This window comes from Triturus cristatus, chromosome 4_1 (genome assembly GCF_964204655.1).
Source record: "Triturus cristatus chromosome 4_1, aTriCri1.1, whole genome shotgun sequence".
Taxonomy (NCBI): domain Eukaryota; kingdom Metazoa; phylum Chordata; class Amphibia; order Caudata; family Salamandridae; genus Triturus; species Triturus cristatus.
In genome coordinates, this window is record NC_140585.1 from 107,114,703 (window position 1) to 107,138,224 (window position 23,522).

General features: G+C 44.5%; 54 non-coding genes across 54 annotated transcripts; 13 read left to right on the plus strand and 41 right to left on the minus strand.

Annotated features, from left to right (window-relative positions):
* Positions 1 to 189: 189 nt before the first annotated feature.
* On the minus strand, positions 190 to 261 carry TRNAA-UGC (transfer RNA alanine (anticodon UGC)). The gene has a single exon. It is a non-coding gene; the product is annotated as a tRNA-Ala (tRNA).
* A 157-nt stretch (positions 262 to 418) lies between these two features.
* TRNAM-CAU (transfer RNA methionine (anticodon CAU)) lies at positions 419 to 491 on the plus strand. Its single transcript has one exon. It is a non-coding gene; the product is annotated as a tRNA-Met (tRNA).
* A 199-nt stretch (positions 492 to 690) lies between these two features.
* TRNAA-UGC (transfer RNA alanine (anticodon UGC)) lies at positions 691 to 762 on the minus strand. Its single transcript has one exon. It is a non-coding gene; the product is annotated as a tRNA-Ala (tRNA).
* Positions 763 to 891: 129 nt separating this feature from the next.
* Positions 892 to 977, minus strand: TRNAY-GUA (transfer RNA tyrosine (anticodon GUA)). The gene is given in 2 exon segments: positions 892 to 927; positions 941 to 977. It is a non-coding gene; the product is annotated as a tRNA-Tyr (tRNA).
* A 768-nt stretch (positions 978 to 1,745) lies between these two features.
* Positions 1,746 to 1,817, minus strand: TRNAA-UGC (transfer RNA alanine (anticodon UGC)). The gene has a single exon. It is a non-coding gene; the product is annotated as a tRNA-Ala (tRNA).
* Positions 1,818 to 1,974: 157 nt separating this feature from the next.
* On the plus strand, positions 1,975 to 2,047 carry TRNAM-CAU (transfer RNA methionine (anticodon CAU)). The gene has a single exon. It is a non-coding gene; the product is annotated as a tRNA-Met (tRNA).
* A 199-nt stretch (positions 2,048 to 2,246) lies between these two features.
* On the minus strand, positions 2,247 to 2,318 carry TRNAA-CGC (transfer RNA alanine (anticodon CGC)). Its single transcript has one exon. It is a non-coding gene; the product is annotated as a tRNA-Ala (tRNA).
* A 129-nt stretch (positions 2,319 to 2,447) lies between these two features.
* TRNAY-GUA (transfer RNA tyrosine (anticodon GUA)) lies at positions 2,448 to 2,533 on the minus strand. Its single transcript is given in 2 exon segments — positions 2,448 to 2,483; positions 2,497 to 2,533. It is a non-coding gene; the product is annotated as a tRNA-Tyr (tRNA).
* Positions 2,534 to 3,301: 768 nt separating this feature from the next.
* TRNAA-UGC (transfer RNA alanine (anticodon UGC)) lies at positions 3,302 to 3,373 on the minus strand. Its single transcript has one exon. It is a non-coding gene; the product is annotated as a tRNA-Ala (tRNA).
* A 157-nt stretch (positions 3,374 to 3,530) lies between these two features.
* Positions 3,531 to 3,603, plus strand: TRNAM-CAU (transfer RNA methionine (anticodon CAU)). Its single transcript has one exon. It is a non-coding gene; the product is annotated as a tRNA-Met (tRNA).
* A 199-nt stretch (positions 3,604 to 3,802) lies between these two features.
* Positions 3,803 to 3,874, minus strand: TRNAA-UGC (transfer RNA alanine (anticodon UGC)). The gene has a single exon. It is a non-coding gene; the product is annotated as a tRNA-Ala (tRNA).
* A 129-nt stretch (positions 3,875 to 4,003) lies between these two features.
* TRNAY-GUA (transfer RNA tyrosine (anticodon GUA)) lies at positions 4,004 to 4,089 on the minus strand. Its single transcript is given in 2 exon segments — positions 4,004 to 4,039; positions 4,053 to 4,089. It is a non-coding gene; the product is annotated as a tRNA-Tyr (tRNA).
* A 768-nt stretch (positions 4,090 to 4,857) lies between these two features.
* TRNAA-UGC (transfer RNA alanine (anticodon UGC)) lies at positions 4,858 to 4,929 on the minus strand. Its single transcript has one exon. It is a non-coding gene; the product is annotated as a tRNA-Ala (tRNA).
* A 157-nt stretch (positions 4,930 to 5,086) lies between these two features.
* TRNAM-CAU (transfer RNA methionine (anticodon CAU)) lies at positions 5,087 to 5,159 on the plus strand. The gene has a single exon. It is a non-coding gene; the product is annotated as a tRNA-Met (tRNA).
* Positions 5,160 to 5,358: 199 nt separating this feature from the next.
* Positions 5,359 to 5,430, minus strand: TRNAA-CGC (transfer RNA alanine (anticodon CGC)). The gene has a single exon. It is a non-coding gene; the product is annotated as a tRNA-Ala (tRNA).
* Positions 5,431 to 5,559: 129 nt separating this feature from the next.
* On the minus strand, positions 5,560 to 5,645 carry TRNAY-GUA (transfer RNA tyrosine (anticodon GUA)). Its single transcript is given in 2 exon segments — positions 5,560 to 5,595; positions 5,609 to 5,645. It is a non-coding gene; the product is annotated as a tRNA-Tyr (tRNA).
* A 768-nt stretch (positions 5,646 to 6,413) lies between these two features.
* On the minus strand, positions 6,414 to 6,485 carry TRNAA-UGC (transfer RNA alanine (anticodon UGC)). Its single transcript has one exon. It is a non-coding gene; the product is annotated as a tRNA-Ala (tRNA).
* Positions 6,486 to 6,642: 157 nt separating this feature from the next.
* On the plus strand, positions 6,643 to 6,715 carry TRNAM-CAU (transfer RNA methionine (anticodon CAU)). Its single transcript has one exon. It is a non-coding gene; the product is annotated as a tRNA-Met (tRNA).
* Positions 6,716 to 6,914: 199 nt separating this feature from the next.
* TRNAA-UGC (transfer RNA alanine (anticodon UGC)) lies at positions 6,915 to 6,986 on the minus strand. The gene has a single exon. It is a non-coding gene; the product is annotated as a tRNA-Ala (tRNA).
* Positions 6,987 to 7,115: 129 nt separating this feature from the next.
* Positions 7,116 to 7,201, minus strand: TRNAY-GUA (transfer RNA tyrosine (anticodon GUA)). The gene is given in 2 exon segments: positions 7,116 to 7,151; positions 7,165 to 7,201. It is a non-coding gene; the product is annotated as a tRNA-Tyr (tRNA).
* A 768-nt stretch (positions 7,202 to 7,969) lies between these two features.
* TRNAA-UGC (transfer RNA alanine (anticodon UGC)) lies at positions 7,970 to 8,041 on the minus strand. The gene has a single exon. It is a non-coding gene; the product is annotated as a tRNA-Ala (tRNA).
* A 157-nt stretch (positions 8,042 to 8,198) lies between these two features.
* TRNAM-CAU (transfer RNA methionine (anticodon CAU)) lies at positions 8,199 to 8,271 on the plus strand. The gene has a single exon. It is a non-coding gene; the product is annotated as a tRNA-Met (tRNA).
* A 199-nt stretch (positions 8,272 to 8,470) lies between these two features.
* On the minus strand, positions 8,471 to 8,542 carry TRNAA-CGC (transfer RNA alanine (anticodon CGC)). Its single transcript has one exon. It is a non-coding gene; the product is annotated as a tRNA-Ala (tRNA).
* Positions 8,543 to 8,671: 129 nt separating this feature from the next.
* On the minus strand, positions 8,672 to 8,757 carry TRNAY-GUA (transfer RNA tyrosine (anticodon GUA)). The gene is given in 2 exon segments: positions 8,672 to 8,707; positions 8,721 to 8,757. It is a non-coding gene; the product is annotated as a tRNA-Tyr (tRNA).
* Positions 8,758 to 9,525: 768 nt separating this feature from the next.
* On the minus strand, positions 9,526 to 9,597 carry TRNAA-UGC (transfer RNA alanine (anticodon UGC)). Its single transcript has one exon. It is a non-coding gene; the product is annotated as a tRNA-Ala (tRNA).
* A 157-nt stretch (positions 9,598 to 9,754) lies between these two features.
* Positions 9,755 to 9,827, plus strand: TRNAM-CAU (transfer RNA methionine (anticodon CAU)). Its single transcript has one exon. It is a non-coding gene; the product is annotated as a tRNA-Met (tRNA).
* A 199-nt stretch (positions 9,828 to 10,026) lies between these two features.
* On the minus strand, positions 10,027 to 10,098 carry TRNAA-UGC (transfer RNA alanine (anticodon UGC)). The gene has a single exon. It is a non-coding gene; the product is annotated as a tRNA-Ala (tRNA).
* Positions 10,099 to 10,227: 129 nt separating this feature from the next.
* TRNAY-GUA (transfer RNA tyrosine (anticodon GUA)) lies at positions 10,228 to 10,313 on the minus strand. The gene is given in 2 exon segments: positions 10,228 to 10,263; positions 10,277 to 10,313. It is a non-coding gene; the product is annotated as a tRNA-Tyr (tRNA).
* Positions 10,314 to 11,081: 768 nt separating this feature from the next.
* TRNAA-UGC (transfer RNA alanine (anticodon UGC)) lies at positions 11,082 to 11,153 on the minus strand. Its single transcript has one exon. It is a non-coding gene; the product is annotated as a tRNA-Ala (tRNA).
* Positions 11,154 to 11,310: 157 nt separating this feature from the next.
* TRNAM-CAU (transfer RNA methionine (anticodon CAU)) lies at positions 11,311 to 11,383 on the plus strand. The gene has a single exon. It is a non-coding gene; the product is annotated as a tRNA-Met (tRNA).
* A 400-nt stretch (positions 11,384 to 11,783) lies between these two features.
* On the minus strand, positions 11,784 to 11,869 carry TRNAY-GUA (transfer RNA tyrosine (anticodon GUA)). The gene is given in 2 exon segments: positions 11,784 to 11,819; positions 11,833 to 11,869. It is a non-coding gene; the product is annotated as a tRNA-Tyr (tRNA).
* Positions 11,870 to 12,637: 768 nt separating this feature from the next.
* Positions 12,638 to 12,709, minus strand: TRNAA-UGC (transfer RNA alanine (anticodon UGC)). Its single transcript has one exon. It is a non-coding gene; the product is annotated as a tRNA-Ala (tRNA).
* Positions 12,710 to 13,339: 630 nt separating this feature from the next.
* Positions 13,340 to 13,425, minus strand: TRNAY-GUA (transfer RNA tyrosine (anticodon GUA)). Its single transcript is given in 2 exon segments — positions 13,340 to 13,375; positions 13,389 to 13,425. It is a non-coding gene; the product is annotated as a tRNA-Tyr (tRNA).
* A 768-nt stretch (positions 13,426 to 14,193) lies between these two features.
* TRNAA-UGC (transfer RNA alanine (anticodon UGC)) lies at positions 14,194 to 14,265 on the minus strand. The gene has a single exon. It is a non-coding gene; the product is annotated as a tRNA-Ala (tRNA).
* Positions 14,266 to 14,422: 157 nt separating this feature from the next.
* On the plus strand, positions 14,423 to 14,495 carry TRNAM-CAU (transfer RNA methionine (anticodon CAU)). The gene has a single exon. It is a non-coding gene; the product is annotated as a tRNA-Met (tRNA).
* Positions 14,496 to 14,895: 400 nt separating this feature from the next.
* TRNAY-GUA (transfer RNA tyrosine (anticodon GUA)) lies at positions 14,896 to 14,981 on the minus strand. The gene is given in 2 exon segments: positions 14,896 to 14,931; positions 14,945 to 14,981. It is a non-coding gene; the product is annotated as a tRNA-Tyr (tRNA).
* A 768-nt stretch (positions 14,982 to 15,749) lies between these two features.
* On the minus strand, positions 15,750 to 15,821 carry TRNAA-UGC (transfer RNA alanine (anticodon UGC)). Its single transcript has one exon. It is a non-coding gene; the product is annotated as a tRNA-Ala (tRNA).
* A 157-nt stretch (positions 15,822 to 15,978) lies between these two features.
* Positions 15,979 to 16,051, plus strand: TRNAM-CAU (transfer RNA methionine (anticodon CAU)). The gene has a single exon. It is a non-coding gene; the product is annotated as a tRNA-Met (tRNA).
* Positions 16,052 to 16,250: 199 nt separating this feature from the next.
* On the minus strand, positions 16,251 to 16,322 carry TRNAA-UGC (transfer RNA alanine (anticodon UGC)). The gene has a single exon. It is a non-coding gene; the product is annotated as a tRNA-Ala (tRNA).
* A 129-nt stretch (positions 16,323 to 16,451) lies between these two features.
* On the minus strand, positions 16,452 to 16,537 carry TRNAY-GUA (transfer RNA tyrosine (anticodon GUA)). Its single transcript is given in 2 exon segments — positions 16,452 to 16,487; positions 16,501 to 16,537. It is a non-coding gene; the product is annotated as a tRNA-Tyr (tRNA).
* Positions 16,538 to 17,305: 768 nt separating this feature from the next.
* On the minus strand, positions 17,306 to 17,377 carry TRNAA-UGC (transfer RNA alanine (anticodon UGC)). The gene has a single exon. It is a non-coding gene; the product is annotated as a tRNA-Ala (tRNA).
* Positions 17,378 to 17,806: 429 nt separating this feature from the next.
* On the minus strand, positions 17,807 to 17,878 carry TRNAA-UGC (transfer RNA alanine (anticodon UGC)). Its single transcript has one exon. It is a non-coding gene; the product is annotated as a tRNA-Ala (tRNA).
* A 129-nt stretch (positions 17,879 to 18,007) lies between these two features.
* On the minus strand, positions 18,008 to 18,093 carry TRNAY-GUA (transfer RNA tyrosine (anticodon GUA)). Its single transcript is given in 2 exon segments — positions 18,008 to 18,043; positions 18,057 to 18,093. It is a non-coding gene; the product is annotated as a tRNA-Tyr (tRNA).
* Positions 18,094 to 18,861: 768 nt separating this feature from the next.
* TRNAA-UGC (transfer RNA alanine (anticodon UGC)) lies at positions 18,862 to 18,933 on the minus strand. Its single transcript has one exon. It is a non-coding gene; the product is annotated as a tRNA-Ala (tRNA).
* Positions 18,934 to 19,090: 157 nt separating this feature from the next.
* On the plus strand, positions 19,091 to 19,163 carry TRNAM-CAU (transfer RNA methionine (anticodon CAU)). The gene has a single exon. It is a non-coding gene; the product is annotated as a tRNA-Met (tRNA).
* A 400-nt stretch (positions 19,164 to 19,563) lies between these two features.
* Positions 19,564 to 19,649, minus strand: TRNAY-GUA (transfer RNA tyrosine (anticodon GUA)). The gene is given in 2 exon segments: positions 19,564 to 19,599; positions 19,613 to 19,649. It is a non-coding gene; the product is annotated as a tRNA-Tyr (tRNA).
* Positions 19,650 to 20,417: 768 nt separating this feature from the next.
* TRNAA-UGC (transfer RNA alanine (anticodon UGC)) lies at positions 20,418 to 20,489 on the minus strand. Its single transcript has one exon. It is a non-coding gene; the product is annotated as a tRNA-Ala (tRNA).
* A 157-nt stretch (positions 20,490 to 20,646) lies between these two features.
* TRNAM-CAU (transfer RNA methionine (anticodon CAU)) lies at positions 20,647 to 20,719 on the plus strand. Its single transcript has one exon. It is a non-coding gene; the product is annotated as a tRNA-Met (tRNA).
* Positions 20,720 to 20,918: 199 nt separating this feature from the next.
* On the minus strand, positions 20,919 to 20,990 carry TRNAA-UGC (transfer RNA alanine (anticodon UGC)). The gene has a single exon. It is a non-coding gene; the product is annotated as a tRNA-Ala (tRNA).
* Positions 20,991 to 21,119: 129 nt separating this feature from the next.
* On the minus strand, positions 21,120 to 21,205 carry TRNAY-GUA (transfer RNA tyrosine (anticodon GUA)). Its single transcript is given in 2 exon segments — positions 21,120 to 21,155; positions 21,169 to 21,205. It is a non-coding gene; the product is annotated as a tRNA-Tyr (tRNA).
* Positions 21,206 to 21,973: 768 nt separating this feature from the next.
* Positions 21,974 to 22,045, minus strand: TRNAA-UGC (transfer RNA alanine (anticodon UGC)). Its single transcript has one exon. It is a non-coding gene; the product is annotated as a tRNA-Ala (tRNA).
* Positions 22,046 to 22,202: 157 nt separating this feature from the next.
* On the plus strand, positions 22,203 to 22,275 carry TRNAM-CAU (transfer RNA methionine (anticodon CAU)). Its single transcript has one exon. It is a non-coding gene; the product is annotated as a tRNA-Met (tRNA).
* A 199-nt stretch (positions 22,276 to 22,474) lies between these two features.
* On the minus strand, positions 22,475 to 22,546 carry TRNAA-UGC (transfer RNA alanine (anticodon UGC)). Its single transcript has one exon. It is a non-coding gene; the product is annotated as a tRNA-Ala (tRNA).
* A 129-nt stretch (positions 22,547 to 22,675) lies between these two features.
* Positions 22,676 to 22,761, minus strand: TRNAY-GUA (transfer RNA tyrosine (anticodon GUA)). The gene is given in 2 exon segments: positions 22,676 to 22,711; positions 22,725 to 22,761. It is a non-coding gene; the product is annotated as a tRNA-Tyr (tRNA).
* Positions 22,762 to 23,522: the final 761 nt, after the last annotated feature.

Consider the following 23,522-nt stretch of genomic DNA (forward strand, 5'->3'; position numbering starts at 1 on the left):
TTCAACAAGTAGGATTCTTTTGATCTATAATCATCAAAAATGAGATAGCCCCATTTCATGGGATTTTTCAAGGCAAACGTCTGACAGATTAAGCGGGGTCCTCATCCCGGTTGGAGGACATATCTCTTCCTTCATCATGATGCCAGCCTAGCTTTCGGCCCAAAATCCAAGGTAAGCATGGCAAAAGTCTGGAGATGCCGGGGATTGAACCCGGGGCCTCATACATGCAAAGCATGCGCTCTACCACTGAGCTACATCCCCACTTCTGCAAGGTTTGACTGTATGATTGGAAACCCTGCATTGAACCGACGGCCACATCACCCCATTCGACTCTGCAGTATACAATGTCAGTCAGGAAAATCCTTCAGCCTTGTACCTGGATGATCTTCATGGTCTTATGTACAGATGCCTATATACAGCCTTCTTAGCGCAGTAGGCAGCGCGTCAGTCTCATAATCTGAAGGTCCTGAGTTCGATCCTCAGAGAGGGCATTTATTTCCTTCTTTTGGAATGCAAAATTCTCCGATTTTCTTGAAATGCGCAAACTATGCCTAGTTCAAAGATTTTTCCAAAGCAAATGTCTGACTATTTAAGTGGGGCTCTCACCCCAACTGCATGACAAACTTCTTCTTTCTGCATGATGGCAGGCTAGCCTTCTGGAAAAAAGCCAAGATAAGGAACAGAGGCTCCTGGAGATGCCGGGGATTGAACCCGGGACCTCATACATGCAAAGCATGCGCTCTACCACTGAGCTACATCCCCACTTTTGCACTCGAGCTGTTTGATGGATGCAAGGAATCCCTGAAACCCAGGGACTGCAAAGTCTCGATCATAATCAATGGAAGGTATTGTTTGAATAAAAGTGAAAGATATGGAAATCGAAGCAAAAAATCCTTCGAGCCGGATTTGAACCAGCGACCTAAGGATGTCTGACTTTATGCTACAGTCCTCCGCTCTACCAACTGAGCTATCGAAGGAGTGGCTGAAGTATCTTTCAGCGCTGTAATTATCTCTCGCTCAAGAAAGGTTGTGGGGGTGGGGATCAGGAGCAGATCGATGAAAATCATGAACATTACCTGCAGCTCCCTCTCAAAGTCACCAGTTCTTAGAGCACACTGTAAGGTACGTCTTATCACCCCAAAGGAGGATTTCAGACCAAAGTTCATGTTCTGTCTTGGCTTGGGGATAAGCAGGGGTGCTCCAAATTTCAATTTTACAGAAAGGAAAGGAACTTTGATACAAAGACCTTGGGCAGCATTGGTGGCAAATGGATGGCTGCGCGGAACCATGAAAGAAATGACAGAAAGTTATGGGAGTCATTACTACGCACCCAGCATCAAGAACGTGCATTTTGGATGCATTTTCAAAAGGAAAGAGAACGGAAAAATCTGTAGATTGAAGGTGATTGAGATAAACAAAATATTCCGTTTTTCTAAAAGCTACTGTAAAGAGTCTCTGGTTTAGAAGAAGAACCCTTACCAATGATCAAGAGAGATGCGACAGATTTCTATCATCAAAGCATTATGGTTGTCAAGATGAATCATCACTTTGATGTCTTCAACAAGTAGGATTCTTTTGATCTATAATCATCAAAAATGAGATAGCCCCATTTCATGGGATTTTTCAAGGCAAACGTCTGACAGATTAAGCGGGGTCCTCATCCCGGTTGGAGGACATATCTCTTCCTTCATCATGATGCCAGCCTAGCTTTCGGCCCAAAATCCAAGGTAAGCATGGCAAAAGTCTGGAGATGCCGGGGATTGAACCCGGGGCCTCATACATGCAAAGCATGCGCTCTACCACTGAGCTACATCCCCACTTCTGCAAGGTTTGACTGTATGATTGGAAACCCTGCATTGAACCGACGGCCACATCACCCCATTCGACTCTGCAGTATACAATGTCAGTCAGGAAAATCCTTCAGCCTTGTACCTGGATGATCTTCATGGTCTTATGTACAGATGCCTATATACAGCCTTCTTAGCGCAGTAGGCAGCGCGTCAGTCTCATAATCTGAAGGTCCTGAGTTCGATCCTCAGAGAGGGCATTTATTTCCTTCTTTTGGAATGCAAAATTCTCCGATTTTCTTGAAATGCGCAAACTATGCCTAGTTCAAAGATTTTTCCAAAGCAAATGTCTGACTATTTAAGTGGGGCTCTCACCCCAACTGCATGACAAACTTCTTCTTTCTGCATGATGGCAGGCTAGCCTTCTGGAAAAAAGCCAAGATAAGGAACAGAGGCTCCTGGAGATGCCGGGGATTGAACCCGGGACCTCATACATGCGAAGCATGCGCTCTACCACTGAGCTACATCCCCACTTTTGCACTCGAGCTGTTTGATGGATGCAAGGAATCCCTGAAACCCAGGGACTGCAAAGTCTCGATCATAATCAATGGAAGGTATTGTTTGAATAAAAGTGAAATATATGGAAATCGAAGCACAAAATCCTTCGAGCCGGATTTGAACCAGCGACCTAAGGATGTCTGACTTTATGCTACAGTCCTCCGCTCTACCAACTGAGCTATCGAAGGAGTGGCTGAAGTATCTTTCAGCGCTGTAATTATCTCTCGCTCAAGAAAGGTTGTGGGGGTGGGGATCAGGAGCAGATCGATGAAAATCATGAACATTACCTGCAGCTCCCTCTCAAAGTCACCAGTTCTTAGAGCACACTGTAAGGTACGTCTTATCACCCCAAAGGAGGATTTCAGACCAAAGTTCATGTTCTGTCTTGGCTTGGGGATAAGCAGGGGTGCTCCAAATTTCAATTTTACAGAAAGGAAAGGAACTTTGATACAAAGACCTTGGGCAGCATTGGTGGCAAATGGATGGCTGCGCGGAACCATGAAAGAAATGACAGAAAGTTATGGGAGTCATTACTACGCACCCAGCATCAAGAACGTGCATTTTGGATGCATTTTCAAAAGGAAAGAGAACGGAAAAATCTGTAGATTGAAGGTGATTGAGATAAACAAAATATTCCGTTTTTCTAAAAGCTACTGTAAAGAGTCTCTGGTTTAGAAGAAGAACCCTTACCAATGATCAAGAGAGATGCGACAGATTTCTATCATCAAAGCATTATGGTTGTCAAGATGAATCATCACTTTGATGTCTTCAACAAGTAGGATTCTTTTGATCTATAATCATCAAAAATGAGATAGCCCCATTTCATGGGATTTTTCAAGGCAAACGTCTGACAGATTAAGCGGGGTCCTCATCCCGGTTGGAGGACATATCTCTTCCTTCATCATGATGCCAGCCTAGCTTTCGGCCCAAAATCCAAGGTAAGCATGGCAAAAGTCTGGAGATGCCGGGGATTGAACCCGGGGCCTCATACATGCAAAGCATGCGCTCTACCACTGAGCTACATCCCCACTTCTGCAAGGTTTGACTGTATGATTGGAAACCCTGCATTGAACCGACGGCCACATCACCCCATTCGACTCTGCAGTATACAATGTCAGTCAGGAAAATCCTTCAGCCTTGTACCTGGATGATCTTCATGGTCTTATGTACAGATGCCTATATACAGCCTTCTTAGCGCAGTAGGCAGCGCGTCAGTCTCATAATCTGAAGGTCCTGAGTTCGATCCTCAGAGAGGGCATTTATTTCCTTCTTTTGGAATGCAAAATTCTCCGATTTTCTTGAAATGCGCAAACTATGCCTAGTTCAAAGATTTTTCCAAAGCAAATGTCTGACTATTTAAGTGGGGCTCTCACCCCAACTGCATGACAAACTTCTTCTTTCTGCATGATGGCAGGCTAGCCTTCTGGAAAAAAGCCAAGATAAGGAACAGAGGCTCCTGGAGATGCCGGGGATTGAACCCGGGACCTCATACATGCAAAGCATGCGCTCTACCACTGAGCTACATCCCCACTTTTGCACTCGAGCTGTTTGATGGATGCAAGGAATCCCTGAAACCCAGGGACTGCAAAGTCTCGATCATAATCAATGGAAGGTATTGTTTGAATAAAAGTGAAAGATATGGAAATCGAAGCACAAAATCCTTCGAGCCGGATTTGAACCAGCGACCTAAGGATGTCTGACTTTATGCTACAGTCCTCCGCTCTACCAACTGAGCTATCGAAGGAGTGGCTGAAGTATCTTTCAGCGCTGTAATTATCTCTCGCTCAAGAAAGGTTGTGGGGGTGGGGATCAGGAGCAGATCGATGAAAATCATGAACATTACCTGCAGCTCCCTCTCAAAGTCACCAGTTCTTAGAGCACACTGTAAGGTACGTCTTATCACCCCAAAGGAGGATTTCAGACCAAAGTTCATGTTCTGTCTTGGCTTGGGGATAAGCAGGGGTGCTCCAAATTTCAATTTTACAGAAAGGAAAGGAACTTTGATACAAAGACCTTGGGCAGCATTGGTGGCAAATGGATGGCTGCGCGGAACCATGAAAGAAATGACAGAAAGTTATGGGAGTCATTACTACGCACCCAGCATCAAGAACGTGCATTTTGGATGCATTTTCAAAAGGAAAGAGAACGGAAAAATCTGTAGATTGAAGGTGATTGAGATAAACAAAATATTCCGTTTTTCTAAAAGCTACTGTAAAGAGTCTCTGGTTTAGAAGAAGAACCCTTACCAATGATCAAGAGAGATGCGACAGATTTCTATCATCAAAGCATTATGGTTGTCAAGATGAATCATCACTTTGATGTCTTCAACAAGTAGGATTCTTTTGATCTATAATCATCAAAAATGAGATAGCCCCATTTCATGGGATTTTTCAAGGCAAACGTCTGACAGATTAAGCGGGGTCCTCATCCCGGTTGGAGGACATATCTCTTCCTTCATCATGATGCCAGCCTAGCTTTCGGCCCAAAATCCAAGGTAAGCATGGCAAAAGTCTGGAGATGCCGGGGATTGAACCCGGGGCCTCATACATGCAAAGCATGCGCTCTACCACTGAGCTACATCCCCACTTCTGCAAGGTTTGACTGTATGATTGGAAACCCTGCATTGAACCGACGGCCACATCACCCCATTCGACTCTGCAGTATACAATGTCAGTCAGGAAAATCCTTCAGCCTTGTACCTGGATGATCTTCATGGTCTTATGTACAGATGCCTATATACAGCCTTCTTAGCGCAGTAGGCAGCGCGTCAGTCTCATAATCTGAAGGTCCTGAGTTCGATCCTCAGAGAGGGCATTTATTTCCTTCTTTTGGAATGCAAAATTCTCCGATTTTCTTGAAATGCGCAAACTATGCCTAGTTCAAAGATTTTTCCAAAGCAAATGTCTGACTATTTAAGTGGGGCTCTCACCCCAACTGCATGACAAACTTCTTCTTTCTGCATGATGGCAGGCTAGCCTTCTGGAAAAAAGCCAAGATAAGGAACAGAGGCTCCTGGAGATGCCGGGGATTGAACCCGGGACCTCATACATGCGAAGCATGCGCTCTACCACTGAGCTACATCCCCACTTTTGCACTCGAGCTGTTTGATGGATGCAAGGAATCCCTGAAACCCAGGGACTGCAAAGTCTCGATCATAATCAATGGAAGGTATTGTTTGAATAAAAGTGAAATATATGGAAATCGAAGCACAAAATCCTTCGAGCCGGATTTGAACCAGCGACCTAAGGATGTCTGACTTTATGCTACAGTCCTCCGCTCTACCAACTGAGCTATCGAAGGAGTGGCTGAAGTATCTTTCAGCGCTGTAATTATCTCTCGCTCAAGAAAGGTTGTGGGGGTGGGGATCAGGAGCAGATCGATGAAAATCATGAACATTACCTGCAGCTCCCTCTCAAAGTCACCAGTTCTTAGAGCACACTGTAAGGTACGTCTTATCACCCCAAAGGAGGATTTCAGACCAAAGTTCATGTTCTGTCTTGGCTTGGGGATAAGCAGGGGTGCTCCAAATTTCAATTTTACAGAAAGGAAAGGAACTTTGATACAAAGACCTTGGGCAGCATTGGTGGCAAATGGATGGCTGCGCGGAACCATGAAAGAAATGACAGAAAGTTATGGGAGTCATTACTACGCACCCAGCATCAAGAACGTGCATTTTGGATGCATTTTCAAAAGGAAAGAGAACGGAAAAATCTGTAGATTGAAGGTGATTGAGATAAACAAAATATTCCGTTTTTCTAAAAGCTACTGTAAAGAGTCTCTGGTTTAGAAGAAGAACCCTTACCAATGATCAAGAGAGATGCGACAGATTTCTATCATCAAAGCATTATGGTTGTCAAGATGAATCATCACTTTGATGTCTTCAACAAGTAGGATTCTTTTGATCTATAATCATCAAAAATGAGATAGCCCCATTTCATGGGATTTTTCAAGGCAAACGTCTGACAGATTAAGCGGGGTCCTCATCCCGGTTGGAGGACATATCTCTTCCTTCATCATGATGCCAGCCTAGCTTTCGGCCCAAAATCCAAGGTAAGCATGGCAAAAGTCTGGAGATGCCGGGGATTGAACCCGGGGCCTCATACATGCAAAGCATGCGCTCTACCACTGAGCTACATCCCCACTTCTGCAAGGTTTGACTGTATGATTGGAAACCCTGCATTGAACCGACGGCCACATCACCCCATTCGACTCTGCAGTATACAATGTCAGTCAGGAAAATCCTTCAGCCTTGTACCTGGATGATCTTCATGGTCTTATGTACAGATGCCTATATACAGCCTTCTTAGCGCAGTAGGCAGCGCGTCAGTCTCATAATCTGAAGGTCCTGAGTTCGATCCTCAGAGAGGGCATTTATTTCCTTCTTTTGGAATGCAAAATTCTCCGATTTTCTTGAAATGCGCAAACTATGCCTAGTTCAAAGATTTTTCCAAAGCAAATGTCTGACTATTTAAGTGGGGCTCTCACCCCAACTGCATGACAAACTTCTTCTTTCTGCATGATGGCAGGCTAGCCTTCTGGAAAAAAGCCAAGATAAGGAACAGAGGCTCCTGGAGATGCCGGGGATTGAACCCGGGACCTCATACATGCAAAGCATGCGCTCTACCACTGAGCTACATCCCCACTTTTGCACTCGAGCTGTTTGATGGATGCAAGGAATCCCTGAAACCCAGGGACTGCAAAGTCTCGATCATAATCAATGGAAGGTATTGTTTGAATAAAAGTGAAAGATATGGAAATCGAAGCAAAAAATCCTTCGAGCCGGATTTGAACCAGCGACCTAAGGATGTCTGACTTTATGCTACAGTCCTCCGCTCTACCAACTGAGCTATCGAAGGAGTGGCTGAAGTATCTTTCAGCGCTGTAATTATCTCTCGCTCAAGAAAGGTTGTGGGGGTGGGGATCAGGAGCAGATCGATGAAAATCATGAACATTACCTGCAGCTCCCTCTCAAAGTCACCAGTTCTTAGAGCACACTGTAAGGTACGTCTTATCACCCCAAAGGAGGATTTCAGACCAAAGTTCATGTTCTGTCTTGGCTTGGGGATAAGCAGGGGTGCTCCAAATTTCAATTTTACAGAAAGGAAAGGAACTTTGATACAAAGACCTTGGGCAGCATTGGTGGCAAATGGATGGCTGCGCGGAACCATGAAAGAAATGACAGAAAGTTATGGGAGTCATTACTACGCACCCAGCATCAAGAACGTGCATTTTGGATGCATTTTCAAAAGGAAAGAGAACGGAAAAATCTGTAGATTGAAGGTGATTGAGATAAACAAAATATTCCGTTTTTCTAAAAGCTACTGTAAAGAGTCTCTGGTTTAGAAGAAGAACCCTTACCAATGATCAAGAGAGATGCGACAGATTTCTATCATCAAAGCATTATGGTTGTCAAGATGAATCATCACTTTGATGTCTTCAACAAGTAGGATTCTTTTGATCTATAATCATCAAAAATGAGATAGCCCCATTTCATGGGATTTTTCAAGGCAAACGTCTGACAGATTAAGCGGGGTCCTCATCCCGGTTGGAGGACATATCTCTTCCTTCATCATGATGCCAGCCTAGCTTTCGGCCCAAAATCCAAGGTAAGCATGGCAAAAGTCTGGAGATGCCGGGGATTGAACCCGGGGCCTCATACATGCAAAGCATGCGCTCTACCACTGAGCTACATCCCCACTTCTGCAAGGTTTGACTGTATGATTGGAAACCCTGCATTGAACCGACGGCCACATCACCCCATTCGACTCTGCAGTATACAATGTCAGTCAGGAAAATCCTTCAGCCTTGTACCTGGATGATCTTCATGGTCTTATGTACAGATGCCTATATACAGCCTTCTTAGCGCAGTAGGCAGCGCGTCAGTCTCATAATCTGAAGGTCCTGAGTTCGATCCTCAGAGAGGGCATTTATTTCCTTCTTTTGGAATGCAAAATTCTCCGATTTTCTTGAAATGCGCAAACTATGCCTAGTTCAAAGATTTTTCCAAAGCAAATGTCTGACTATTTAAGTGGGGCTCTCACCCCAACTGCATGACAAACTTCTTCTTTCTGCATGATGGCAGGCTAGCCTTCTGGAAAAAAGCCAAGATAAGGAACAGAGGCTCCTGGAGATGCCGGGGATTGAACCCGGGACCTCATACATGCGAAGCATGCGCTCTACCACTGAGCTACATCCCCACTTTTGCACTCGAGCTGTTTGATGGATGCAAGGAATCCCTGAAACCCAGGGACTGCAAAGTCTCGATCATAATCAATGGAAGGTATTGTTTGAATAAAAGTGAAATATATGGAAATCGAAGCACAAAATCCTTCGAGCCGGATTTGAACCAGCGACCTAAGGATGTCTGACTTTATGCTACAGTCCTCCGCTCTACCAACTGAGCTATCGAAGGAGTGGCTGAAGTATCTTTCAGCGCTGTAATTATCTCTCGCTCAAGAAAGGTTGTGGGGGTGGGGATCAGGAGCAGATCGATGAAAATCATGAACATTACCTGCAGCTCCCTCTCAAAGTCACCAGTTCTTAGAGCACACTGTAAGGTACGTCTTATCACCCCAAAGGAGGATTTCAGACCAAAGTTCATGTTCTGTCTTGGCTTGGGGATAAGCAGGGGTGCTCCAAATTTCAATTTTACAGAAAGGAAAGGAACTTTGATACAAAGACCTTGGGCAGCATTGGTGGCAAATGGATGGCTGCGCGGAACCATGAAAGAAATGACAGAAAGTTATGGGAGTCATTACTACGCACCCAGCATCAAGAACGTGCATTTTGGATGCATTTTCAAAAGGAAAGAGAACGGAAAAATCTGTAGATTGAAGGTGATTGAGATAAACAAAATATTCCGTTTTTCTAAAAGCTACTGTAAAGAGTCTCTGGTTTAGAAGAAGAACCCTTACCAATGATCAAGAGAGATGCGACAGATTTCTATCATCAAAGCATTATGGTTGTCAAGATGAATCATCACTTTGATGTCTTCAACAAGTAGGATTCTTTTGATCTATAATCATCAAAAATGAGATAGCCCCATTTCATGGGATTTTTCAAGGCAAACGTCTGACAGATTAAGCGGGGTCCTCATCCCGGTTGGAGGACATATCTCTTCCTTCATCATGATGCCAGCCTAGCTTTCGGCCCAAAATCCAAGGTAAGCATGGCAAAAGTCTGGAGATGCCGGGGATTGAACCCGGGGCCTCATACATGCAAAGCATGCGCTCTACCACTGAGCTACATCCCCACTTCTGCAAGGTTTGACTGTATGATTGGAAACCCTGCATTGAACCGACGGCCACATCACCCCATTCGACTCTGCAGTATACAATGTCAGTCAGGAAAATCCTTCAGCCTTGTACCTGGATGATCTTCATGGTCTTATGTACAGATGCCTATATACAGCCTTCTTAGCGCAGTAGGCAGCGCGTCAGTCTCATAATCTGAAGGTCCTGAGTTCGATCCTCAGAGAGGGCATTTATTTCCTTCTTTTGGAATGCAAAATTCTCCGATTTTCTTGAAATGCGCAAACTATGCCTAGTTCAAAGATTTTTCCAAAGCAAATGTCTGACTATTTAAGTGGGGCTCTCACCCCAACTGCATGACAAACTTCTTCTTTCTGCATGATGGCAGGCTAGCCTTCTGGAAAAAAGCCAAGATAAGGAACAGAGGCTCCTGGAGATGCCGGGGATTGAACCCGGGACCTCATACATGCAAAGCATGCGCTCTACCACTGAGCTACATCCCCACTTTTGCACTCGAGCTGTTTGATGGATGCAAGGAATCCCTGAAACCCAGGGACTGCAAAGTCTCGATCATAATCAATGGAAGGTATTGTTTGAATAAAAGTGAAAGATATGGAAATCGAAGCAAAAAATCCTTCGAGCCGGATTTGAACCAGCGACCTAAGGATGTCTGACTTTATGCTACAGTCCTCCGCTCTACCAACTGAGCTATCGAAGGAGTGGCTGAAGTATCTTTCAGCGCTGTAATTATCTCTCGCTCAAGAAAGGTTGTGGGGGTGGGGATCAGGAGCAGATCGATGAAAATCATGAACATTACCTGCAGCTCCCTCTCAAAGTCACCAGTTCTTAGAGCACACTGTAAGGTACGTCTTATCACCCCAAAGGAGGATTTCAGACCAAAGTTCATGTTCTGTCTTGGCTTGGGGATAAGCAGGGGTGCTCCAAATTTCAATTTTACAGAAAGGAAAGGAACTTTGATACAAAGACCTTGGGCAGCATTGGTGGCAAATGGATGGCTGCGCGGAACCATGAAAGAAATGACAGAAAGTTATGGGAGTCATTACTACGCACCCAGCATCAAGAACGTGCATTTTGGATGCATTTTCAAAAGGAAAGAGAACGGAAAAATCTGTAGATTGAAGGTGATTGAGATAAACAAAATATTCCGTTTTTCTAAAAGCTACTGTAAAGAGTCTCTGGTTTAGAAGAAGAACCCTTACCAATGATCAAGAGAGATGCGACAGATTTCTATCATCAAAGCATTATGGTTGTCAAGATGAATCATCACTTTGATGTCTTCAACAAGTAGGATTCTTTTGATCTATAATCATCAAAAATGAGATAGCCCCATTTCATGGGATTTTTCAAGGCAAACGTCTGACAGATTAAGCGGGGTCCTCATCCCGGTTGGAGGACATATCTCTTCCTTCATCATGATGCCAGCCTAGCTTTCGGCCCAAAATCCAAGGTAAGCATGGCAAAAGTCTGGAGATGCCGGGGATTGAACCCGGGGCCTCATACATGCAAAGCATGCGCTCTACCACTGAGCTACATCCCCACTTCTGCAAGGTTTGACTGTATGATTGGAAACCCTGCATTGAACCGACGGCCACATCACCCCATTCGACTCTGCAGTATACAATGTCAGTCAGGAAAATCCTTCAGCCTTGTACCTGGATGATCTTCATGGTCTTATGTACAGATGCCTATATACAGCCTTCTTAGCGCAGTAGGCAGCGCGTCAGTCTCATAATCTGAAGGTCCTGAGTTCGATCCTCAGAGAGGGCATTTATTTCCTTCTTTTGGAATGCAAAATTCTCCGATTTTCTTGAAATACGCAAACTATGCCTAGTTCAAAGATTTTTCCAAAGCAAATGTCTGACTATTTAAGTGGGGCTCTCACCCCAACTGCATGACAAACTTCTTCTTTCTGCATGATGGCAGGCTAGCCTTCTGGAAAAAAGCCAAGATAAGGAACAGAGGCTCCTGGAGATGCCGGGGATTGAACCCGGGACCCAATACATGCAAAGCATGCGCTCTACCACTGAGCTACATCCCCACTTTTGCACTCGAGCTGTTTGATGGATGCAAGGAATCCCTGAAACCCAGGGACTGCAAAGTCTCGATCATAATCAATGGAAGGTATTGTTTGAATAAAAGTGAAAGATATGGAAATCGAAGCAAAAAATCCTTCGAGCCGGATTTGAACCAGCGACCTAAGGATGTCTGACTTTATGCTACAGTCCTCCGCTCTACCAACTGAGCTATCGAAGGAGTGGCTGAAGTATCTTTCAGCGCTGTAATTATCTCTCGCTCAAGAAAGGTTGTGGGGGTGGGGATCAGGAGCAGATCGATGAAAATCATGAACATTACCTGCAGCTCCCTCTCAAAGTCACCAGTTCTTAGAGCACACTGTAAGGTACGTCTTATCACCCCAAAGGAGGATTTCAGACCAAAGTTCATGTTCTGTCTTGGCTTGGGGATAAGCAGGGGTGCTCCAAATTTCAATTTTACAGAAAGGAAAGGAACTTTGATACAAAGACCTTGGGCAGCATTGGTGGCAAATGGATGGCTGCGCGGAACCATGAAAGAAATGACAGAAAGTTATGGGAGTCATTACTACGCACCCAGCATCAAGAACGTGCATTTTGGATGCATTTTCAAAAGGAAAGAGAACGGAAAAATCTGTAGATTGAAGGTGATTGAGATAAACAAAATATTCCGTTTTTCTAAAAGCTACTGTAAAGAGTCTCTGGTTTAGAAGAAGAACCCTTACCAATGATCAAGAGAGATGCGACAGATTTCTATCATCAAAGCATTATGGTTGTCAAGATGAATCATCACTTTGATGTCTTCAACAAGTAGGATTCTTTTGATCTATAATCATCAAAAATGAGATAGCCCCATTTCATGGGATTTTTCAAGGCAAACGTCTGACAGATTAAGCGGGGTCCTCATCCCGGTTGGAGGACATATCTCTTCCTTCATCATGATGCCAGCCTAGCTTTCGGCCCAAAATCCAAGGTAAGCATGGCAAAAGTCTGGAGATGCCGGGGATTGAACCCGGGGCCTCATACATGCAAAGCATGCGCTCTACCACTGAGCTACATCCCCACTTCTGCAAGGTTTGACTGTATGATTGGAAACCCTGCATTGAACCGACGGCCACATCACCCCATTCGACTCTGCAGTATACAATGTCAGTCAGGAAAATCCTTCAGCCTTGTACCTGGATGATCTTCATGGTCTTATGTACAGATGCCTATATACAGTCTTCTTAGCGCAGTAGGCAGCGCGTCAGTCTCATAATCTGAAGGTCCTGAGTTCGATCCTCAGAGAGGGCATTTATTTCCTTCTTTTGGAATGCAAAATTCTCCGATTTTCTTGAAATGCGCAAACTATGCCTAGTTCAAAGATTTTTCCAAAGCAAATGTCTGACTATTTAAGTGGGGCTCTCACCCCAACTGCATGACAAACTTCTTCTTTCTGCATGATGGCAGGCTAGCCTTCTGGAAAAAAGCCAAGATAAGGAACAGAGGCTCCTGGAGATGCCGGGGATTGAACCCGGGACCTCATACATGCGAAGCATGCGCTCTACCACTGAGCTGCATCCCCACTTTTGCACTCGAGCTGTTTGATGGATGCAAGGAATCCCTGAAACCCAGGGACTGCAAAGTCTCGATCATAATCAATGGAAGGTATTGTTTGAATAAAAGTGAAAGATATGGAAATCGAAGCAAAAAATCCTTCGAGCCGGATTTGAACCAGCGACCTAAGGATGTCTGACTTTATGCTACAGTCCTCCGCTCTACCAACTGAGCTATCGAAGGAGTGGCTGAAGTATCTTTCAGCGCTGTAATTATCTCTCACTCAAGAAAGGTTGTGGGGGTGGGGATCAGGAGCAGATCGATGAAAATCATGAACATTACCTGCAGCTCCCTCTCAAAGTCACCAGTTCTTAGAGCACACTGTAAGGTACGTCTTATCACCCCAAAGGAGGATTTCAGACCAAAGTTCATGTTCTGTCTTGGCTTGGGGATAAGCAGGGGTGCTCCAAATTTCAATTTTACAGAAAGGAAAGGAACTTTGATACAAAGACCTTGGGCAGCATTGGTGGCAAATGGATGGCTGCGCGGAACCATGAAAGAAATGACAGAAAGTTATGGGAGTCATTACTACGCACCCAGCATCAAGAACGTGCATTTTGGATGCATTTTCAAAAGGAAAGAGAACGGAAAAATCTGTAGATTGAAGGTGATTGAGATAAACAAAATATTCCGTTTTTCTAAAAGCTACTGTAAAGAGTCTCTGGTTTAGAAGAAGAACCCTTACCAATGATCAAGAGAGATGCGACAGATTTCTATCATCAAAGCATTATGGTTGTCAAGATGAATCATCACTTTGATGTCTTCAACAAGTAGGATTCTTTTGATCTATAATCATCAAAAATGAGATAGCCCCATTTCATGGGATTTTTCAAGGCAAACGTCTGACAGATTAAGCGGGGTCCTCATCCCGGTTGGAGGACATATCTCTTCCTTCATCATGATGCCAGCCTAGCTTTCGGCCCAAAATCCAAGGTAAGCATGGCAAAAGTCTGGAGATGCCGGGGATTGAACCCGGGGCCTCATACATGCAAAGCATGCGCTCTACCACTGAGCTACATCCCCACTTCTGCAAGGTTTGACTGTATGATTGGAAACCCTGCATTGAACCGACGGCCACATCACCCCATTCGACTCTGCAGTATACAATGTCAGTCAGGAAAATCCTTCAGCCTTGTACCTGGATGATCTTCATGGTCTTATGTACAGATGCCTATATACAGCCTTCTTAGCGCAGTAGGCAGCGCGTCAGTCTCATAATCTGAAGGTCCTGAGTTCGATCCTCAGAGAGGGCATTTATTTCCTTCTTTTGGAATGCAAAATTCTCCGATTTTCTTGAAATACGCAAACTATGCCTAGTTCAAAGATTTTTCCAAAGCAAATGTCTGACTATTTAAGTGGGGCTCTCACCCCAACTGCATGACAAACTTCTTCTTTCTGCATGATGGCAGGCTAGCCTTCTGGAAAAAAGCCAAGATAAGGAACAGAGGCTCCTGGAGATGCCGGGGATTGAACCCGGGACCCAATACATGCAAAGCATGCGCTCTACCACTGAGCTACATCCCCACTTTTGCACTCGAGCTGTTTGATGGATGCAAGGAATCCCTGAAACCCAGGGACTGCAAAGTCTCGATCATAATCAATGGAAGGTATTGTTTGAATAAAAGTGAAAGATATGGAAATCGAAGCAAAAAATCCTTCGAGCCGGATTTGAACCAGCGACCTAAGGATGTCTGACTTTATGCTACAGTCCTCCGCTCTACCAACTGAGCTATCGAAGGAGTGGCTGAAGTATCTTTCAGCGCTGTAATTATCTCTCGCTCAAGAAAGGTTGTGGGGGTGGGGATCAGGAGCAGATCGATGAAAATCATGAACATTACCTGCAGCTCCCTCTCAAAGTCACCAGTTCTTAGAGCACACTGTAAGGTACGTCTTATCACCCCAAAGGAGGATTTCAGACCAAAGTTCATGTTCTGTCTTGGCTTGGGGATAAGCAGGGGTGCTCCAAATTTCAATTTTACAGAAAGGAAAGGAACTTTGATACAAAGACCTTGGGCAGCATTGGTGGCAAATGGATGGCTGCGCGGAACCATGAAAGAAATGACAGAAAGTTATGGGAGTCATTACTACGCACCCAGCATCAAGAACGTGCATTTTGGATGCATTTTCAAAAGGAAAGAGAACGGAAAAATCTGTAGATTGAAGGTGATTGAGATAAACAAAATATTCCGTTTTTCTAAAAGCTACTGTAAAGAGTCTCTGGTTTAGAAGAAGAACCCTTACCAATGATCAAGAGAGATGCGACAGATTTCTATCATCAAAGCATTATGGTTGTCAAGATGAATCATCACTTTGATGTCTTCAACAAGTAGGATTCTTTTGATCTATAATCATCAAAAATGAGATAGCCCCATTTCATGGGATTTTTCAAGGCAAACGTCTGACAGATTAAGCGGGGTCCTCATCCCGGTTGGAGGACATATCTCTTCCTTCATCATGATGCCAGCCTAGCTTTCGGCCCAAAATCCAAGGTAAGCATGGCAAAAGTCTGGAGATGCCGGGGATTGAACCCGGGGCCTCATACATGCAAAGCATGCGCTCTACCACTGAGCTACATCCCCACTTCTGCAAGGTTTGACTGTATGATTGGAAACCCTGCATTGAACCGACGGCCACATCACCCCATTCGACTCTGCAGTATACAATGTCAGTCAGGAAAATCCTTCAGCCTTGTACCTGGATGATCTTCATGGTCTTATGTACAGATGCCTATATACAGCCTTCTTAGCGCAGTAGGCAGCGCGTCAGTCTCATAATCTGAAGGTCCTGAGTTCGATCCTCAGAGAGGGCATTTATTTCCTTCTTTTGGAATGCAAAATTCTCCGATTTTCTTGAAATGCGCAAACTATGCCTAGTTCAAAGATTTTTCCAAAGCAAATGTCTGACTATTTAAGTGGGGCTCTCACCCCAACTGCATGACAAACTTCTTCTTTCTGCATGATGGCAGGCTAGCCTTCTGGAAAAAAGCCAAGATAAGGAACAGAGGCTCCTGGAGATGCCGGGGATTGAACCCGGGACCTCATACATGCAAAGCATGCGCTCTACCACTGAGCTACATCCCCACTTTTGCACTCGAGCTGTTTGATGGATGCAAGGAATCCCTGAAACCCAGGGACTGCAAAGTCTCGATCATAATCAATGGAAGGTATTGTTTGAATAAAAGTGAAAGATATGGAAATCGAAGCAAAAAATCCTTCGAGCCGGATTTGAACCAGCGACCTAAGGATGTCTGACTTTATGCTACAGTCCTCCGCTCTACCAACTGAGCTATCGAAGGAGTGGCTGAAGTATCTTTCAGCGCTGTAATTATCTCTCGCTCAAGAAAGGTTGTGGGGGTGGGGATCAGGAGCAGATCGATGAAAATCATGAACATTACCTGCAGCTCCCTCTCAAAGTCACCAGTTCTTAGAGCACACTGTAAGGTACGTCTTATCACCCCAAAGGAGGATTTCAGACCAAAGTTCATGTTCTGTCTTGGCTTGGGGATAAGCAGGGGTGCTCCAAATTTCAATTTTACAGAAAGGAAAGGAACTTTGATACAAAGACCTTGGGCAGCATTGGTGGCAAATGGATGGCTGCGCGGAACCATGAAAGAAATGACAGAAAGTTATGGGAGTCATTACTACGCACCCAGCATCAAGAACGTGCATTTTGGATGCATTTTCAAAAGGAAAGAGAACGGAAAAATCTGTAGATTGAAGGTGATTGAGATAAACAAAATATTCCGTTTTTCTAAAAGCTACTGTAAAGAGTCTCTGGTTTAGAAGAAGAACCCTTACCAATGATCAAGAGAGATGCGACAGATTTCTATCATCAAAGCATTATGGTTGTCAAGATGAATCATCACTTTGATGTCTTCAACAAGTAGGATTCTTTTGATCTATAATCATCAAAAATGAGATAGCCCCATTTCATGGGATTTTTCAAGGCAAACGTCTGACAGATTAAGCGGGGTCCTCATCCCGGTTGGAGGACATATCTCTTCCTTCATCATGATGCCAGCCTAGCTTTCGGCCCAAAATCCAAGGTAAGCATGGCAAAAGTCTGGAGATGCCGGGGATTGAACCCGGGGCCTCATACATGCAAAGCATGCGCTCTACCACTGAGCTACATCCCCACTTCTGCAAGGTTTGACTGTATGATTGGAAACCCTGCATTGAACCGACGGCCACATCACCCCATTCGACTCTGCAGTATACAATGTCAGTCAGGAAAATCCTTCAGCCTTGTACCTGGATGATCTTCATGGTCTTATGTACAGATGCCTATATACAGCCTTCTTAGCGCGGTAGGCAGCGCGTCAGTCTCATAATCTGAAGGTCCTGAGTTCGATCCTCAGAGAGGGCATTTATTTCCTTCTTTTGGAATGCAAAATTCTCCGATTTTCTTGAAATGCGCAAACTATGCCTAGTTCAAAGATTTTTCCAAAGCAAATGTCTGACTATTTAAGTGGGGCTCTCACCCCAACTGCATGACAAACTTCTTCTTTCTGCATGATGGCAGGCTAGCCTTCTGGAAAAAAGCCAAGATAAGGAACAGAGGCTCCTGGAGATGCCGGGGATTGAACCCGGGACCTCATACATGCAAAGCATGCGCTCTACCACTGAGCTACATCCCCACTTTTGCACTCGAGCTGTTTGATGGATGCAAGGAATCCCTGAAACCCAGGGACTGCAAAGTCTCGATCATAATCAATGGAAGGTATTGTTTGAATAAAAGTGAAAGATATGGAAATCGAAGCAAAAAATCCTTCGAGCCGGATTTGAACCAGCGACCTAAGGATGTCTGACTTTATGCTACAGTCCTCCGCTCTACCAACTGAGCTATCGAAGGAGTGGCTGAAGTATCTTTCAGCGCTGTAATTATCTCTCGCTCAAGAAAGGTTGTGGGGGTGGGGATCAGGAGCAGATCGATGAAAATCATGAACATTACCTGCAGCTCCCTCTCAAAGTCACCAGTTCTTAGAGCACACTGTAAGGTACGTCTTATCACCCCAAAGGAGGATTTCAGACCAAAGTTCATGTTCTGTCTTGGCTTGGGGATAAGCAGGGGTGCTCCAAATTTCAATTTTACAGAAAGGAAAGGAACTTTGATACAAAGACCTTGGGCAGCATTGGTGGCAAATGGATGGCTGCGCGGAACCATGAAAGAAATGACAGAAAGTTATGGGAGTCATTACTACGCACCCAGCATCAAGAACGTGCATTTTGGATGCATTTTCAAAAGGAAAGAGAACGGAAAAATCTGTAGATTGAAGGTGATTGAGATAAACAAAATATTCCGTTTTTCTAAAAGCTACTGTAAAGAGTCTCTGGTTTAGAAGAAGAACCCTTACCAATGATCAAGAGAGATGCGACAGATTTCTATCATCAAAGCATTATGGTTGTCAAGATGAATCATCACTTTGATGTCTTCAACAAGTAGGATTCTTTTGATCTATAATCATCAAAAATGAGATAGCCCCATTTCATGGGATTTTTCAAGGCAAACGTCTGACAGATTAAGCGGGGTCCTCATCCCGGTTGGAGGACATATCTCTTCCTTCATCATGATGCCAGCCTAGCTTTCGGCCCAAAATCCAAGGTAAGCATGGCAAAAGTCTGGAGATGCCGGGGATTGAACCCGGGGCCTCATACATGCAAAGCATGCGCTCTACCACTGAGCTACATCCCCACTTCTGCAAGGTTTGACTGTATGATTGGAAACCCTGCATTGAACCGACGGCCACATCACCCCATTCGACTCTGCAGTATACAATGTCAGTCAGGAAAATCCTTCAGCCTTGTACCTGGATGATCTTCATGGTCTTATGTACAGATGCCTATATACAGCCTTCTTAGCGCAGTAGGCAGCGCGTCAGTCTCATAATCTGAAGGTCCTGAGTTCGATCCTCAGAGAGGGCATTTATTTCCTTCTTTTGGAATGCAAAATTCTCCGATTTTCTTGAAATGCGCAAACTATGCCTAGTTCAAAGATTTTTCCAAAGCAAATGTCTGACTATTTAAGTGGGGCTCTCACCCCAACTGCATGACAAACTTCTTCTTTCTGCATGATGGCAGGCTAGCCTTCTGGAAAAAAGCCAAGATAAGGAACAGAGGCTCCTGGAGATGCCGGGGATTGAACCCGGGACCCAATACATGCAAAGCATGCGCTCTACCACTGAGCTACATCCCCACTTTTGCACTCGAGCTGTTTGATGGATGCAAGGAATCCCTGAAACCCAGGGACTGCAAAGTCTCGATCATAATCAATGGAAGGTATTGTTTGAATAAAAGTGAAAGATATGGAAATCGAAGCAAAAAATCCTTCGAGCCGGATTTGAACCAGCGACCTAAGGATGTCTGACTTTATGCTACAGTCCTCCGCTCTACCAACTGAGCTATCGAAGGAGTGGCTGAAGTATCTTTCAGCGCTGTAATTATCTCTCGCTCAAGAAAGGTTGTGGGGGTGGGGATCAGGAGCAGATCGATGAAAATCATGAACATTACCTGCAGCTCCCTCTCAAAGTCACCAGTTCTTAGAGCACACTGTAAGGTACGTCTTATCACCCCAAAGGAGGATTTCAGACCAAAGTTCATGTTCTGTCTTGGCTTGGGGATAAGCAGGGGTGCTCCAAATTTCAATTTTACAGAAAGGAAAGGAACTTTGATACAAAGACCTTGGGCAGCATTGGTGGCAAATGGATGGCTGCGCGGAACCATGAAAGAAATGACAGAAAGTTATGGGAGTCATTACTACGCACCCAGCATCAAGAACGTGCATTTTGGATGCATTTTCAAAAGGAAAGAGAACGGAAAAATCTGTAGATTGAAGGTGATTGAGATAAACAAAATATTCCGTTTTTCTAAAAGCTACTGTAAAGAGTCTCTGGTTTAGAAGAAGAACCCTTACCAATGATCAAGAGAGATGCGACAGATTTCTATCATCAAAGCATTATGGTTGTCAAGATGAATCATCACTTTGATGTCTTCAACAAGTAGGATTCTTTTGATCTATAATCATCAAAAATGAGATAGCCCCATTTCATGGGATTTTTCAAGGCAAACGTCTGACAGATTAAGCGGGGTCCTCATCCCGGTTGGAGGACATATCTCTTCCTTCATCATGATGCCAGCCTAGCTTTCGGCCCAAAATCCAAGGTAAGCATGGCAAAAGTCTGGAGATGCCGGGGATTGAACCCGGGGCCTCATACATGCAAAGCATGCGCTCTACCACTGAGCTACATCCCCACTTCTGCAAGGTTTGACTGTATGATTGGAAACCCTGCATTGAACCGACGGCCACATCACCCCATTCGACTCTGCAGTATACAATGTCAGTCAGGAAAATCCTTCAGCCTTGTACCTGGATGATCTTCATGGTCTTATGTACAGATGCCTATATACAGCCTTCTTAGCGCAGTAGGCAGCGCGTCAGTCTCATAATCTGAAGGTCCTGAGTTCGATCCTCAGAGAGGGCATTTATTTCCTTCTTTTGGAATGCAAAATTCTCCGATTTTCTTGAAATGCGCAAACTATGCCTAGTTCAAAGATTTTTCCAAAGCAAATGTCTGACTATTTAAGTGGGGCTCTCACCCCAACTGCATGACAAACTTCTTCTTTCTGCATGATGGCAGGCTAGCCTTCTGGAAAAAAGCCAAGATAAGGAACAGAGGCTCCTGGAGATGCCGGGGATTGAACCCGGGACCTCATACATGCAAAGCATGCGCTCTACCACTGAGCTACATCCCCACTTTTGCACTCGAGCTGTTTGATGGATGCAAGGAATCCCTGAAACCCAGGGACTGCAAAGTCTCGATCATAATCAATGGAAGGTATTGTTTGAATAAAAGTGAAAGATATGGAAATCGAAGCAAAAAATCCTTCGAGCCGGATTTGAACCAGCGACCTAAGGATGTCTGACTTTATGCTACAGTCCTCCGCTCTACCAACTGAGCTATCGAAGGAGTGGCTGAAGTATCTTTCAGCGCTGTAATTATCTCTCGCTCAAGAAAGGTTGTGGGGGTGGGGATCAGGAGCAGATCGATGAAAATCATGAACATTACCTGCAGCTCCCTCTCAAAGTCACCAGTTCTTAGAGCACACTGTAAGGTACGTCTTATCACCCCAAAGGAGGATTTCAGACCAAAGTTCATGTTCTGTCTTGGCTTGGGGATAAGCAGGGGTGCTCCAAATTTCAATTTTACAGAAAGGAAAGGAACTTTGATACAAAGACCTTGGGCAGCATTGGTGGCAAATGGATGGCTGCGCGGAACCATGAAAGAAATGACAGAAAGTTATGGGAGTCATTACTACGCACCCAGCATCAAGAACGTGCATTTTGGATGCATTTTCAAAAGGAAAGAGAACGGAAAAATCTGTAGATTGAAGGTGATTGAGATAAACAAAATATTCCGTTTTTCTAAAAGCTACTGTAAAGAGTCTCTGGTTTAGAAGAAGAACCCTTACCAATGATCAAGAGAGATGCGACAGATTTCTATCATCAAAGCATTATGGTTGTCAAGATGAATCATCACTTTGATGTCTTCAACAAGTAGGATTCTTTTGATCTATAATCATCAAAAATGAGATAGCCCCATTTCATGGGATTTTTCAAGGCAAACGTCTGACAGATTAAGCGGGGTCCTCATCCCGGTTGGAGGACATATCTCTTCCTTCATCATGATGCCAGCCTAGCTTTCGGCCCAAAATCCAAGGTAAGCATGGCAAAAGTCTGGAGATGCCGGGGATTGAACCCGGGGCCTCATACATGCAAAGCATGCGCTCTACCACTGAGCTACATCCCCACTTCTGCAAGGTTTGACTGTATGATTGGAAACCCTGCATTGAACCGACGGCCACATCACCCCATTCGACTCTGCAGTATACAATGTCAGTCAGGAAAATCCTTCAGCCTTGTACCTGGATGATCTTCATGGTCTTATGTACAGATGCCTATATACAGCCTTCTTAGCGCAGTAGGCAGCGCGTCAGTCTCATAATCTGAAGGTCCTGAGTTCGATCCTCAGAGAGGGCATTTATTTCCTTCTTTTGGAATGCAAAATTCTCCGATTTTCTTGAAATGCGCAAACTATGCCTAGTTCAAAGATTTTTCCAAAGCAAATGTCTGACTATTTAAGTGGGGCTCTCACCCCAACTGCATGACAAACTTCTTCTTTCTGCATGATGGCAGGCTAGCCTTCTGGAAAAAAGCCAAGATAAGGAACAGAGGCTCCTGGAGATGCCGGGGATTGAACCCGGGACCTCATACATGCAAAGCATGCGCTCTACCACTGAGCTACATCCCCACTTTTGCACTCGAGCTGTTTGATGGATGCAAGGAATCCCTGAAACCCAGGGACTGCAAAGTCTCGATCATAATCAATGGAAGGTATTGTTTGAATAAAAGTGAAAGATATGGAAATCGAAGCAAAAAATCCTTCGAGCCGGATTTGAACCAGCGACCTAAGGATGTCTGACTTTATGCTACAGTCCTCCGCTCTACCAACTGAGCTATCGAAGGAGTGGCTGAAGTATCTTTCAGCGCTGTAATTATCTCTCGCTCAAGAAAGGTTGTGGGGGTGGGGATCAGGAGCAGATCGATGAAAATCATGAACATTACCTGCAGCTCCCTCTCAAAGTCACCAGTTCTTAGAGCACACTGTAAGGTACGTCTTATCACCCCAAAGGAGGATTTCAGACCAAAGTTCATGTTCTGTCTTGGCTTGGGGATAAGCAGGGGTGCTCCAAATTTCAATTTTACAGAAAGGAAAGGAACTTTGATACAAAGACCTTGGGCAGCATTGGTGGCAAATGGATGGCTGCGCGGAACCATGAAAGAAATGACAGAAAGTTATGGGAGTCATTACTACGCACCCAGCATCAAGAACGTGCATTTTGGATGCATTTTCAAAAGGAAAGAGAACGGAAAAATCTGTAGATTGAAGGTGATTGAGATAAACAAAATATTCCGTTTTTCTAAAAGCTACTGTAAAGAGTCTCTGGTTTAGAAGAAGAACCCTTACCAATGATCAAGAGAGATGCGACAGATTTCTATCATCAAAGCATTATGGTTGTCAAGATGAATCATCACTTTGATGTCTTCAACAAGTAGGATTCTTTTGATCTATAATCATCAAAAATGAGATAGCCCCATTTCATGGGATTTTTCAAGGCAAACGTCTGACAGATTAAGCGGGGTCCTCATCCCGGTTGGAGGACATATCTCTTCCTTCATCATGATGCCAGCCTAGCTTTCGGCCCAAAATCCAAGGTAAGCATGGC